At 42.5% G+C, this 14,629-nt stretch overlaps 1 pseudogene across 1 annotated transcript in view; it reads left to right on the plus strand.

The window, feature by feature from the left end:
* LOC311143869 (zinc finger CCCH domain-containing protein 15-like) overlaps window positions 1–10,143 on the plus strand; it is a 38,215-nt pseudogene extending 28,072 nt beyond the window's left edge. Inside the window, exons 3-12 of the transcript in view lie at window positions 1,973–2,069; window positions 2,217–2,321; window positions 2,583–2,683; window positions 2,777–2,807; window positions 3,402–3,454; window positions 5,020–5,204; window positions 5,867–6,008; window positions 9,089–9,403; window positions 9,613–9,745; window positions 10,001–10,143. The product of the transcript in view is annotated as a zinc finger CCCH domain-containing protein 15-like (transcript). The remainder of the gene's footprint in view (window positions 1–1,972; window positions 2,070–2,216; window positions 2,322–2,582; window positions 2,684–2,776; window positions 2,808–3,401; window positions 3,455–5,019; window positions 5,205–5,866; window positions 6,009–9,088; window positions 9,404–9,612; window positions 9,746–10,000) is intronic.
* The last annotated feature ends 4,486 nt before the right edge of the window (window positions 10,144–14,629 follow it).

The raw sequence follows: 14,629 nt of genomic DNA on the forward strand, positions 1-14,629 counted from the left end.
GGTCAGTTAAGGAAAGCCAGTGGAGGAAATCTTGTCAGTGCAGGAAGTCTTCTCTGTTAATATGTTCTATGACTAAAGTGGAAATTCAACTGGAAATGGCCTCTGTACTTTGTAATCCACCTGTCTTGGCTTTGGCCTTTGAGAGCTCTCCCATGTATCCTCATGTCAATAACCACTTTGAACAAGCTAGAGCATACAACCTCACTATTAGTAAACCCAACATATTTTTCATGCATTTTCAGAAGGGAACAGGTAGGGATACAGCAGAACAGGTAGGTCTACAGCAGAACAGGTAGGTCTACAGCAGAACAGGTAGGTCTACAGCAGAACCGGTAGGGATACAGCAGAACAGGTAGGGATACAGCAGAACAGGTAGGGATACAGGAGAACAGGTAGGGATACAGCAGATCAGGTAGGTCTACAGCAGAACAGGTAGGGATACAGCAGAACAGGTAGGGATACAGCAGATCAGGTAGGGATACAGCAGAACAGGCAGGTCTACAGCAGAACAGGTAGGGATACAGCAGAACAGGTAGGTCTACAGCAGAACAGGTAGGTCTACAGCAGAACAGGTAGGGATACAGCAGGGCAGGTAGGTCTACAGCAGGGCAGGTAGGTCTACAGCAGAACAGGTAGGTCTACAGCAGAACAGGTAGGGATACAGCAGAACAGGTAGGGATACAGCAGAACAGGTAGGTCTACAGCAGGGCAGGTAGGGATACAGCAGAACAGGTAGGTCTACAGCAGGGCAGGTAGGTCTACAGCAGGGCAGGTAGGTCTACAGCAGAACAGGTAGGGAAATGTTGACTGCCGTTTGGCGATAGTGATGTAGACACTGGTAACTGAACAGCAAAACAATTTGCTCTCTATTATCCTGTCAATATATATTTACGTCATTTAGCAGACGCTCTTATCCAGAGCAACTTACAGTTAGTGAATACATATATTTTTATACTGGCCCCCCGTGGGAAACGAACCCACAACCCTGGCGTTGCAAACACCATGCTCTATCAACTGAGCTACATCCCTGCCAGCCATTCCCTCCCCTACCCTGGACGATGCTGGGCCAATTGTGCGCCGCCCCATGGGTCTCCCCGTCGCAGCCAGCTGGATTCGAACCAGGATCTCTAGTGGCACAGTTAGCACTGCGATGCAGTGCCTTAGACCACTGCGCCACTCAGGAGTACGTGTTATCCTGTCATTTATCATGTTATCCTGTCATATATCATGTTATCCTGTCATATATCATGTTATCCTGTCATTTATCAGGTTATCCTATCATTTAACATGTTATTTTGTCATATAACATGTTATCCTGTCATATATCATGTTATCCTGTCATTTATCATGTTATTTTGTCATATAACATGTTATCCTGTCATATATCATGTTATCCTGTCATATATCATGTTATCCTGTCATTTATCATGTTATCCTGTCATTTATCATGTTATTTTGTCATATAACATGTTATCCTGTCATATATCATGTTATCCTGTCATATATCATGTTATCCTGTCATTTATCATGTTATCCTGTCATATAACATGTTATCCTGTATGTTATCCTGTCATTTATCATGTTATCCTGTCATTTATCATGTTATTCTGTCATATAACATGTTATCCTGTCATATATCATGTTATCAGTTCATATATCATGTTATCCTGTCATTTATCATGTTATCCTGTCATATAACATGTTATCCTGTCATATAACATGTTATCCTGTATGTTATCCTGTCATATATCATGTTATCCTGTCATATCATGTTATTACATTTACATTTTAGTCATTTAGCAGACGCTCTTATCCAGAGCGACTTACAGTTAGTGAGTGCATACATTATTTTTTTATTTTTCATACTGGCCCCCCGTGGGAATCGATCCCACAACCCTGGCAGTTGCAAGCACCTTGCTCTAAAATGTAAAAAAAAAAAGTAAAAATATGACCGGTCTGCTGATTGTACAAGACATTTGGACTGAAGAACAAGAAGGGAGCCAAGCAGCAGAAGTTGATCAAAACTGTCACTTCATCAAGTCAAGTACGGACAGCAGAACGCACGACAGGTGGGAACAGTAGCTAGCTACCTTTACTTGGCCTAACTAGCTCCTGCACCCGTCCTCAATATTACATTAGGTGTTTACTGGACCATTGTGTCCCAAACCCACCGGGTCTAATGCATCACAACGTGTGTCTGTGTGTGATCTTTTCAGGCTGCAGCTGTTGATGGTGATAAGAATATGTTGACAAGAAGAAGGAGCTGGATGAGTTGAATGAGCTTTTCAAGCCTGTTGTGACTGCACAGAATGTCGCCAAAGGTACCGGGACTATTTATGATGGAGTGATAGGATTCAAGGCAGTGTTGTAAAAAAGTCTAATAGGCCTACATTATTTTCAAATTGTCCCTCACACCCCTCCATACCCAAGCTGTAAAACGACATAACTGCCTCTCATTCTCTTAAAATCAATGCTACGTCATTGAAGTTAGAGTGAGGGTCCTTGAGAAGGGCTACAGTATATCGGACCAATGCGTTATTATTTCATTTCCTCTCCCCATGTCTCCTAATTATTGTTGTCAGGTGTGGATCCCAAATCTGTGCTTTGTGCCTTCTTCAAGCAAGGCCAGTGCACAAAAGGGGGATAAGTGCAAGTTCTCCCACGATCTGAATCATGAGAGGGAGTCTCTATGATTAAAATGACAGGCTCGTTGACGCTGTCTCGTAGCCCAACCTCTGGGCTGTAAATGATGTTATAACTACGCATATATCATCAGGTTTGTGCCTGACACACCGCCCTCACACAGTGTCAGGGATTCGTTTATCTGCACTTTGATGATCGTTCGTTGTGATGCGAAATGTATGTATTTTCATTCTGTTGTAGACACCGTGGACAACTGGGATGAGAAGAAGCTGGAGGAAGTTGAGAAGAAGAAGGAACATTACATTTTACATTTTACATTTTAGTCATTTAGCAGACGCTCTTATCCAGAGCGACTTACAGGAGCAATTAAGGTTAAGTGCCTTGCTCAAGGGCACATTTACGTCATTTAGCAGACGCTCTTATCCAGAGCGACTTACAAATTGGTGCATTCACCCTATAGCCAGTGGGATAACCACTTTCCAATTTTTTATTTTTTATTTTTGTTTTTTTTTTGGGGGGGGGGGGGGGGGGGGAGAGAAGAAGAAGGAACATGGAGAGGGAGAGAAGAAGAAGGAACATGGAGAGGGAGAGAAGAAGAAGGAACATGGAGAGGGAGAGAAGAAGAAGGAACATGGAGAGGGAGAGAAGAAGAAGGAACATGGAGAGGGAGAGAAGAAGAAGGAACATGGAGAGGGAGAGAAGAAGAAGGAACATGGAGAGGGAGAGAGAAGAAGGAACATGGAGAGGGAGAGAAGAAGAAGGAACATGGAGAGGGAGAGAAGAAGAAGCCAAAACTCAACAAACTCAGATTGTACCTATCAACAAACAAATTACCGGTAGGCTAAATATTGTAACAATGTTTGTTACATGTTTGTTACATGTTTGTTACATGCTTGTTACATGCTTGTTACATGCTTGTTACATGTTTGTTACATGTTTGTTACATGCTTGTTACATGCTTGTTACATGTTTGTTACATGTTTGTTACATGCTTGTTACATGCTTGTTACATGTTTGTTACATGCTTGTTACATGTTTGTTACATGCTTGTTACATGTTTGTTACATGCTTGTTACATGTTTGTTTCATGCTTGTTACATGTTTGTTTCATGTTTGTTACATGTTTGTTACATGCTTGTTACATGCTTGTTACATGCTTGTTACATGTTTGTTACATGCTTGTTACATGCTTGTTACATGTTTGTTACATGCTTGTTACATGTTTGTTACATGCTTGTTACATGCTTGTTACATGTTTGTTACATGCTTGTTACATGCTTGTTACATGCTTGTTACATGTTTGTTACATGTTTGTTACATGCTTGTTACATGCTTGTTACATGCTTGTTACATGTTTGTTACATGCTTGTTACATGCTTGTTACATGTTTGTTACATGCTTGTTACATGTTTGTTACATGCTTGTTACATGCTTGTTACATGTTTGTTAAATGCTTGTTACATGTTTGTTACATGCTTGTTACATGTTTGTTACATGTTTGTTACATGCTTGTTACATGTTTGTTACATGTTTGTTACATGCTTGTTACATGCTTGTTACATGTTTGTTACATGCTTGTTACATGCTTGTTACATGTTTGTTACATGCTTGTTACATGCTTGTTACATGTTTGTTACATGCTTGTTACATGCTTGTTACATGTTTGTTACATGTTTGTTACATGCTTGTTACATGCTTGTTACATGTTTGTTACATGCTTGTTACATGTTTGTTACATGCTTGTTACATGCTTGTTACATGTTTGTTACATGCTTGTTACATGCTTGTTACATGTTTGTTACATGTTTGTTACATGCTTGTTACATGCTTGTTACATGTTTGTTACATGCTTGTTACATGCTTGTTACATGTTTGTTACATGCTTGTTACATGCTTGTTACATGTTTGTTACATGCTTGTTACATGCTTGTTACATGTTTGTTACATGTTTGTTACATGTTTGTTACATGCTTGTTACATGTTTGTTACATGCTTGTTACATGCTTGTTACATGCTTGTTACATGCTTGTTACATGTTTGTTACATGTTTGTTACATGCTTGTTACTTGTTTGTTACATGCTTGTTACATGCTTGTTACATGCGTGTTACATGTTTGTTACATGCTTGTTACATGTTTGTTACATGCTTGTTACATGCTTGTTACATGTTTGTTACATGCTTGTTACATGCTTGTTACATGCTTGTTACATGTTTGTTACATGCTTGTTACATGCTTGTTACATGTTTGTTAATCTACATGTTGTTACATGATACATATTACAACACGTGTTACATATTGTATCTAACAGTGTTTGTTATTGTTCCAATGCTTTGCTCTTCTACAAGGTTGACTGAAGTGATGTTTTCCCCCATAGGTTTGTAATTACTTCCTGGATGCCATAGAGAACAACAAGTATGGTTGGTTCTGGGTCTGTCCCGGGGGAGGAGTCAACTGTATGTACCACCATGCTCTTCCTGACGGGTTCGTCCTCAGGAAGGACAAGACGAAAGAAGAGAATCTGGAGGAAAAGATCTCACTGGAGGAGCTGATCGAGAATGGGTTGATCATTCCCATAGAAACAGAATCTATTTCATTCTATGTCTATGATCATTCCTAATGTATTAAAGCTGTGAAACAGAATCTATGACCATTTTCATGATTAAGCCTTGCAACCTCTTAAAAATGTTATATGTATTAATAGTTTCTTTTGGGGGAGGGGGGGGGGGGTACTTTTTACCCCTTTTTCATGATATCCAAATGTCCCATCACTGCAACTGCCGTACAGACTCGGGAGAGGCAAAGGTCAAGAGCCATGCGTCCTCTGAAACACGACCCCGCCAAGCCGCACTGCTTCTTGACAACACTGCTCGCTTAACCCGGAAGCCAGCCGCACCAATGTGTCGGAGGAAACACTGTACAACTCGCGACCGAAGTCAGCGTGCACTGCGCCCGGCCACCACAAGGAGTCGCTAGAGCGCGATGGGACAAGGACATCCCGGCCGGCCAAACCTTCCCCTAACCCGGATGACACTGGGCGGGTCTCCGGGATCAAACCCGGGTCTGTAGTGACGCCTCTAGCACAGCGATGCAGTGCCTTAGACCGCTGCGGCACTGGGAGGCCTTATTAATAGTAGCTATTCATGAAAGTTATTGTAAAGCGTTACCGAAATGTCAGACAAAAACACTAACACCGTTCAATCATCTATATTTGCAGCGATCAGCCCCTTGGGTCCAAACGTCACCCGTATCACCCTGGAGACGTTCCTAGTCTGGAAGAGGAGGAAGAGACGGGAGAGGATCGCTAAGGATCAGCAGGACATGGAGAGGAATAGGGCTGACTTCTCAGCAGGCAGGTCACTGGGGGTGAGTTGCTACTAGAGTTTGTTATTTTATTCGAGACAGGAACAAAATATTAATTATAGCCTTAGGCAAATGTCTGGTACAGAAGCCTTGAGTACATCTAGCAGACTTTATTGGTTTCTGGGGCTCCTTTTGAGCTCATGTTGATCCAGGTATTTGTAATGCACTGGTAAATACAGTATTTGCATGCCCTCTGTATGGCCTGGGAGGAAGTACAATATTTTAATATACGCTGAAGCACATGTGCTGCATCTTCTCCTACCACAGGGTGGTGACAAAACTCCTTGAATGAAATGTCCTGCCATGAACATGGTTTTTTATTTATTTATTTATTTCACCTTTATTTAACCAGGTAAGCCAGTTGAGAACAAGTTCTCATTTACAACTGCGACCTGGCCAAGATAAAGCAAAGCAGTGTGCTAAAAACAACAACACAGAGTTACATATGGGGTAAAAGAAAACATAAAGTCATAAATACAACAGAAAATATATATACAGTGTGTGCAAATGTAGCAAGTTATGGAGGTAAGGCAATAAATAGGCCATAGTGCCAAATAATTACTATTTAGTATTAACACTGGAGTGATAGATGTGCAGAAGAAGATGTGCAAATAGAGATACTGGGGTGCAAATGAGCAAAATAAATAACAATATGGGGTAGTTGGGTGGGCTAATTTCAGATGGGCTGTGTACAGGTGCAGTGATCGGTAAGGTGCTCTGACAACTGATGCTTAAAGTTAGTGAGGGAGATAAGAGTCACCAGCTTCAGAGATTTTTGCAGTTCGTTCAAAGGAGGTGTTGGCTTTGGGGATGACCAGTGAGATATACCTGCTGGAGCGCATACTACGGGTGGGTGTTGCTATGGTGACCAATGAGCTAAGATAAGGCGGGGATTTGCCTAGCAGTGATTTATAGATGGCCTGGAGCCAGTGGGTTTGACGACGAACATGTAGTGAGGACCAGCCAACAAGAGCGTACAGGTCACAGTGGTGGGTAGTATATGGGGCTTTGGAGACAAAACGGATGGCACTGTGATAGACTACATCCAATTTGCTGAGTAGAGTGTTGGAAGGTATTTTGTAAATGACATCGCCGAAGTCAAGGATCGGTGGGATAGTCAGTTTTACGAGGGCATGTTTGGCAGCATGAGTGAAGGAGGCTTTGTTGCGAAATAGGAAACCGATTCTAGATTTAACTTTGGATTGGAGATTCTTAATGTGAGTCTGGAAGGAGAGTTTACAGTCTAACCAGACACCTAGGTATTTGTAGTTGTCCACATACTCTAGGTCAGACCCGTCGAGAGTAGTGATTCTAGTCGGGTGGGCGGGTGCCAGCAACGTTCGATTGAAGAGCATGCATTTAGTTTTACTAGTGTTTAAGAGCAGTTGGAGGCTACTGAAGGAGTGTTGTATGGCACTGAAGCTTGTTTGGAGGTTTGTTAACACAGTGTCCAATGAAGGGCCAGATGTATACAAAATGGTGTCGTCTGCGTAGAGGTGGATCTGAGAGTCACCAGCAGCCAGAGCGACATCATTGATATACACAGAGAATAGAGTCGGCCCGAGAATTGAACCCTGTGGCACCCCCATAGAGACTGCCAGAGATCCAGACAACAGGCCCTCTGATTTGGCAGAGCTGGTGGCCGGGGTAGGGGTAGCCAGGTGGAAAGCATGGCCAGCCGTAGCAAAATGCTTATTGAAATTCTCGATTATTGTAGATTTATCGGTGGTGACAGTATTTCCTAGCCTCGGTGCAGTGGGCAGCTGGGAGGAAGTGCTCTTATTCTCCATGGACTTTACAGTGTCCTAAAACTTTTTGGAGTTAGTGCTACAGGATGCAAATTTCTGTTTGAAAAATCTAGCCTTTGCTTTCCTAACTGCTTGTTTATATTGGTTCCTGACTTCCCTGAAAAGTTGCTTATCGCAGGGGCTGTTTGATGCTAATGCAATACGCCACAGGTTGTTTTTGTGCTGGTCAAGGGCAGTCAAGTCAATTTTTTGAATGGGGCATGCTTATTTAAGATGGAGAGGAAAGCACTTTTAAAGAACAACCAGGCATCCTCTACTGACGGAATGAGGTCAATATCCATCCAGGATACCCGGGCCAGGTCAATTAGAAAGGCCTGCTCACTGAAGTGTTTTAGGGAGCGTTTGACAGTGATGAGGGGTGGTCGTTTGACCGCGGACCCATTACGGACGCAGGCTATGAGGCAGTGATCGCTGAGATCCTGGTTGAAGACAGCGGAGGTGTATTTAGAGGGTAAATTAGTCAGGATGATATCTATGAGGGTGCCCATGTTTACGGATTTAGGGTTGTACCTGGTAGGTTCGTTGATAATTTGTGTGAGATTGAGGGTATCTAGTTTAGATTGTAGGACGGCCGGGGTGTTAAGCATATCCCAGTTTAGATCACCAAGCAATACGAACTCTGAGGATAGATGGGGGGGCAATCAATTCACATCTGGTGTCCAGGGCACAGCTGGGGGCTGAGGGGGGTCTGTAGCAAGCGGCAACAGTGATAGACTTATTTCTGGAGAGGTGGATTTTTAGAAGTAGAAGCTCAAACTGTTTGGGCACAGACCTGGATAGTATGATAGAGCTCTGCGCGGAGCTAACACTTCCAATACATAGACTGACCAGGTGAAAGCTATGATCCCTTATTGATGTCACTTGTTATATCCACTTCAATCAGTGTAGATTAAGGGGAGGAGACAGGTTAAAGAAAGATTTTTAAACCTTGAGACAATTGACATGGATTGTGTATGTGTGCCATTCAGAGGGTGAATTGGCAAAACAAAATATTTACGTGCCTTTGAACGGGGTATGGTAGTAGGTGCCAGGCACACCGTTTTTTCACGCTCAACAGTTTCCCGTGTGTATCAAGAATGGTCCACCACCTAAAGGACATCCATCCAAATTGACACAACTGTGGAACGCTTTCGACACCTTGTAGAGTCCATGCCCTGACAAATTGAGTCTGTTCTGAGGGTAAAAGGGGGGCGGGGTACAACTCAATATTAGGAAGGAGTTCCTAATGTTTGGTATACTCAGTGTATATGGTGTGAAAATGTCTCCCTTTTCCAGGTGAGTGGTCGTGAAGTGTTTGAGTTCCGCCCCGACCTGGTTGATGACGATGATGAAGAGGCAGATGATACCAAGGGTGATGATGAGGGTGATGATACCAAGGTTGATGATGAGGGTGATGATACCAAGGGTGATGATGAGGGTGATGATACCAAGGGTGATATTGAGGGTGATGATACCAAGGGTGATGATGAGGGTGATGATACCAAGGGTGATGATGATGATGATGATGATACCAAGGGTGATGATGAGGGTGATGATACCAAGGATGATGATGAGGGTGATGATACCAAGGGTGATGATGAGGGTGATGAGGTAAATTTACTGTTAGATGGGATGACAGATTAAATTAAATACCAAAGTTCTAATATAAAGAAGTGTAATGTTACTTTGACGATATAAATGTTTATATGTAGTTCTACAACTCTGTATTGTCCTGAATGGTATTTTGGTTGTAACAGGTAGATTAGTATTATTTATAAACACTGATACATCTAATATTCAAATCTATGCTTCTCTGACAGGTAGTGGATGCTGAAGACTTCCAGGACATTGATGTGGCCAGGTTTATTCCTAAAGAGGTGGATAATGCTAGGATCACAGCGGCGTCAGCAGACAGGTTCGCTGCCAGCCCTCGGCCTGCTAAGGACACTGATGGTGAGCGCTGCCTGGCTTGCGTTGTCACGAATTCAGCCGAGGCTGCCCCTCATCCTCGCTCGGGCAGGTTTCGGCGTTCGTCGTCACCGGCTTACTGGCCACTACCGCTCCATTTATCATCACTCCATTTGTCTTGTCTTGTCTTGTCTATCACACACCCCTGGTAGTCATTCCCTCATTAGTCTGTGTATAAGTGTTCCCTCTGCCCCCTTGTCCTTTGTGAGTGATTGTTCGTTGTGAGAGAGGGTGGAGGAGGTGGAGGGGGTGGAGGAGAACGGGGAGAATGGAGAGGAGGACACGAGGACACTGAAGATGTCCCTGTAGACGAGAATCTGTTCACTGGAGAAGACCTGAACCCGCTGGAGGAGGAGCTCGACGCGCTGGACCTGGACGAATGAGACTAGGACTGAATTTAACTGAATCAGCTTGTTTTGAATTGAATGAAATATAAAATCAGCTAATTTGAATTGAATCCACTTATTTGTATTGAATTGGCTCTTTTTGAGTTCGGGTGGCTCATTCCATGGACAACGGTACACAAGGCTTAAAGTGAATGAGGATGTTCCACCATAACAATAACAACCTCGCCATGGGAATCTCACTGCCCTCTTTGTCCCTCAGCCTGCCATCCGAAAGACAAAGATCCTTTCTCCAGCAGAACTAGCAGAGGAGTAGATGTTGGCAACTTTACAAACTCTGTTTTCCTCATTTTACAAATGAATGTTTTTAAATGCGTGTGACTGTCTGCCCCTCTGACATCCCAGGTAATAACAGGAGACTGTCATTCTTAGTTGATCTTCCATGTCTTTTCCTTCATACGGCTTTCAATTTCAACCTGATCAGAAGTCAGTGTGAATGTTTTCTAAATTAAATATTTATTGGGTTGGTTATTTTTGATTTATTTTGTATTTCTATTCATTTAAAAGCAAGGTATTTTACTCCTTGTGATTTTGATTTGCTGTTAATAAGTTGTAATCATGGCCTAAATAGTCGACTGAGTGTTTCATAAATACTGGCTTTTCTGACGGCTTGTTTTACATTTATACAGTAGCACTATTTATCTGGAATTATTCGGTTAATACTGAGCTTCCTCCCCTTTTAAACGTGTCTTTGTGTCATTCACGCTTAATTGAAAATAAAAAATAAAAGTTACAGAGATATCATTGAGACTTCACATAAATTGTGTTTAAATTAATCTGCATGACTGTATCAGGATAGGAATGTATGGTAACGTATATATGGTGAATTAATGTGTAGAGGATTCTAGAAGACATAGTGAAAGCCAGACAGGGGAATGTGTAAAACAGGTTCTAGAAGACATAGTGAAAGGGCTTGGCATCATTACCCCTGGGCATCTATACTATAGTAGGGCTTGGCATCATTACCCCTGGGCATCTATACTATAGTAGGGCTTGGCATCATTACCCCTGGGCATCTATACTATAGTAGGGCTTTTGCATCATTAACCCTGGCACACTCCACTGGCTTCCAGTTGAAGCTCGCATCTGCTACAAGACCATGGTGCTTGCCTACGGAGCTGTGAGGGGAACGGCACCTCCGTACCTTCAGGCTCTGATCAGTCCCTACACCCAAACGAGGGCATTGCGTTCATCCACCTCTGGCCTGCTGGCCCCCCTACCTCTGCGGAAGCACAGTTCCCGCTCAGCCCAGTCAAAACTGTTCGCTGCTCTGGCACCCCAATGGTGGAACAAGCTCCCTCACGACGCCAGGACAGCGGAGTCACTCACCACCTTCCGGAGACACTTGAAACCCCACCTCTTTAAGGAATACCTGGGATAGGATAAAGTAATCCTTCTACCCCCCCTTACCCCCCCCCAAAAAAAAATATATATATATTATAAAGTGGTTATCCCACTGGCTATAGGGTGAATGCACCAATTTGTAGGTCGCTCTGGATAAGAGCATCTGCTACATGACGTAAATGTAAATGTAAATCTATCCTATGATCCTGAGATGATTCCCTTTGAAATTGGTGGGTCACTAGTCTTTTGTCTTTAGGAAATGAGCCAATGCAGTCAGTCGGTCAGTGAGTCAGTCAAAAGTCCAGCACAATCATTGGGCTGTTTCCCAAATGGCACCCTATTCCCTATATAGTGCACTACTTTAGACCAGGGCCCATAGGCATCTGGTCAAAAGTAGTGCACTATATAGGGAATAGGGCAACCATTGAACAGATTCATGCTGAGTCACATGGTCAGATAAACCCCACAGCCACATGCATGACTGGCCTGGGCCACAATACGAAAGACAGGTGATTTTTTCAATGAAAAAAGGAAAAGCCCACACTCATTTAATCTGTAAATACTGTCATCGTCGGCGGGCTCGCTCGGTCAATCAAGCTCAATGCTGCCTGCAACAATGTTTTCAGGAAATAATAAGCCTTTCTAGATTACTACTTTTAATTTATTTAGCATTTGTAGTCTTTTAATTTATTTAGCATTTGTAGTCTTTTTAACATTTCCTGTCATGACAAAGTACATGCCGCACATCAAACCACACAGAGACAAGCCTTCAGATAATCTAGAGGAAAGGTTCTGACCAAATTCTAATTTCTTCTATTTATCAATAACTTTGGGCCTTCATGTGATCCTTACCTCCTTATAGTTTGTACGTGGACGGTTTAAATGTCTTTTGGATGTTTCTCAAAGACAGTACTGTAATTCAATCATCTATAAAAGCAGAGGGCAGTGTCTGCCAAGCATAACACATAAATCAGTCAACATTTCTTTTATACCCTGCATCTCTCCATCCCACCCTCCTCTACTCCCTCCATCCACTTACACAGGATTCGAGATTCCCAGGGGCTTTTTGCCACACATTCCTGGGAGTTTACTTCATCGTAACGGCCTCTGAGACTATTCTGCCTCCCAAATAGCACACTATTCCCCGATATAGTGCACTGGTTTCGACCAGGACCCACGGGGCTCTGTTTATAGGGGGGCTAGATTACGACCCACGGGGCTCTGGTCAAAAGTAGTGGATGCCAGGGTGCTATTTGGGACGCAATCTGTATGAGGCTGGATCAGACCAAATATGACCAAAATATCCCCAGCGCTCATTAGTCATCCTGGATTTGGTGGATTTAGACTTTAGCTTTTACCCCAAATGACTCACAGATATTATACAACAGGCTCTAACTAACTGCCATTGTGACCACGGTGTCCAGAAATCCTCTGGAGTGCTATTTGAGGGGTGAAATGTATGTACTTTGTACAACAGAGATTGTATTTTAATTTCACTTGTCTCACAATAAGGCAGGCTAAAAAAAAACATATGATTTTGAAATGCCAAACTCGTACTAAATCAATGACAAAGAACAAATAAAAATAATGCTACAGTAATTTGCTAATCATTCAGAATTTCATGAATTAATTGTAAATCGGAGGTTTGTTGGACAGTCGTTCTCGTTGCTTGCATCACTTCTGGAGTGGATTGGATAAAACAATTGATTGACAGTGGGCAGGGTTAGCCACTCATTGAGGGGGGTTGTTTATCTGGACCGGTATAACCCCCGAGGGGGGAGTTTTAACCGGGTGAAAAGTGATTGTGTTCGTTTTGTAACCGGGCTGTCTCCCGGGCATGAGCCAGGTGCCCCACTTCAAGTCGGCTCAAAACAAAAGTGATGTACTTATAATAATAATAATAATATGCCATTTAGCAAACGCTTTTATCCAAAGCGACTTACAGTCATTAAGTGACGAACGTGAGGTGATCAGGGATGAGTAGGATTCTGTGATTTCATATGCAAAAGTGACAGCTTTATATGCCTTCCCAGTGAAAACTAGTTTGAAAAACGCACACATTTATTTTACGGAAAATATGTGTTTTTGGACGATGCACCATGCTGCCTTGTTGACAACATCACCGAGCGGCGCAGATTCATGTTTGATTTGAGAAAGGCGCTCCTCCCTCCCCTCTTTCACCGATGACGTGACGGGTTTAACCCGGGGCAGCGTAATAGAACTCCCTCATTGACCCTTTATAATTATATTCTGATCTCTGAACAGTCTCCGATTTTAACAGATGGAGTTGATTCCCAAAAATGTCACGTGAAAATTCAAGAGCGAGATTATACCTCCATTCCGCCAGCAAGAATAAAGACGTGATTTGAAGTCGGCGATTTCACTTCAAAATAAAAATCCCTCAATGATGGTTAAAAAATAATACAAATGGCGAAATTCGTAACATTTTCTGAGAAACTTAGAAGTTTGTTTAACAATATGAACAAATGAAAAAAAGTGAATTGCCTTTATAGTACAAATAACATTGATATTGTTAACAGTATTAAAAGTCATGGTTACTAGTTGGTTGTCATGGTAACATCAATAATACAAATAACTAAACATCAAATCAAGTTTTATTTGCCACATGCGCCTAATAATACAACCTTACAGTGAAATGATTACTTACAAGCCCTTAACCAACCATTCAGTTTTAAGAAAAATAAGTGTTAAGTAAAAAAATAGATAAGAAAATAATAAAAAATAACTAAAGAACAGCAGTAAAATAAAATAACAGTAGGGAGGCTATATACAGGGGGTACCGGTACAGTGTCAATGTCAATGTGCGGGGACACAGGTTAGTCGAGGTAATTGAGGTAATATGTACATGTGGGTAGAGTTAAAGTGACTATGCATAAATAATTAACAGAGTAGCAGCAGCGTAAAAAGATGGGGTGGGGGGGGGGGGGGGGACAATGCAAATAGTCCAGGTAGCCATGATTAGCTGTTCAGGAGTCTTATGGCTTGGGGGTAGAAGCTGTTAAGAAGCCTTTTGGACCTAGACTTGGCGCTCCGGTACCGCTTGGTGTGCGGTAGCAGAGAGAACAGTCTATGACTAGGGTGGCTGGAGTCTTTGACAATT

The sequence above is a fragment of the Coregonus lavaretus genome (assembly GCF_964263955.1).
Source record: "Coregonus lavaretus genome assembly, chromosome: 16".
NCBI classification, from domain to species: Eukaryota; Metazoa; Chordata; class Actinopteri; order Salmoniformes; family Salmonidae; genus Coregonus; species Coregonus lavaretus.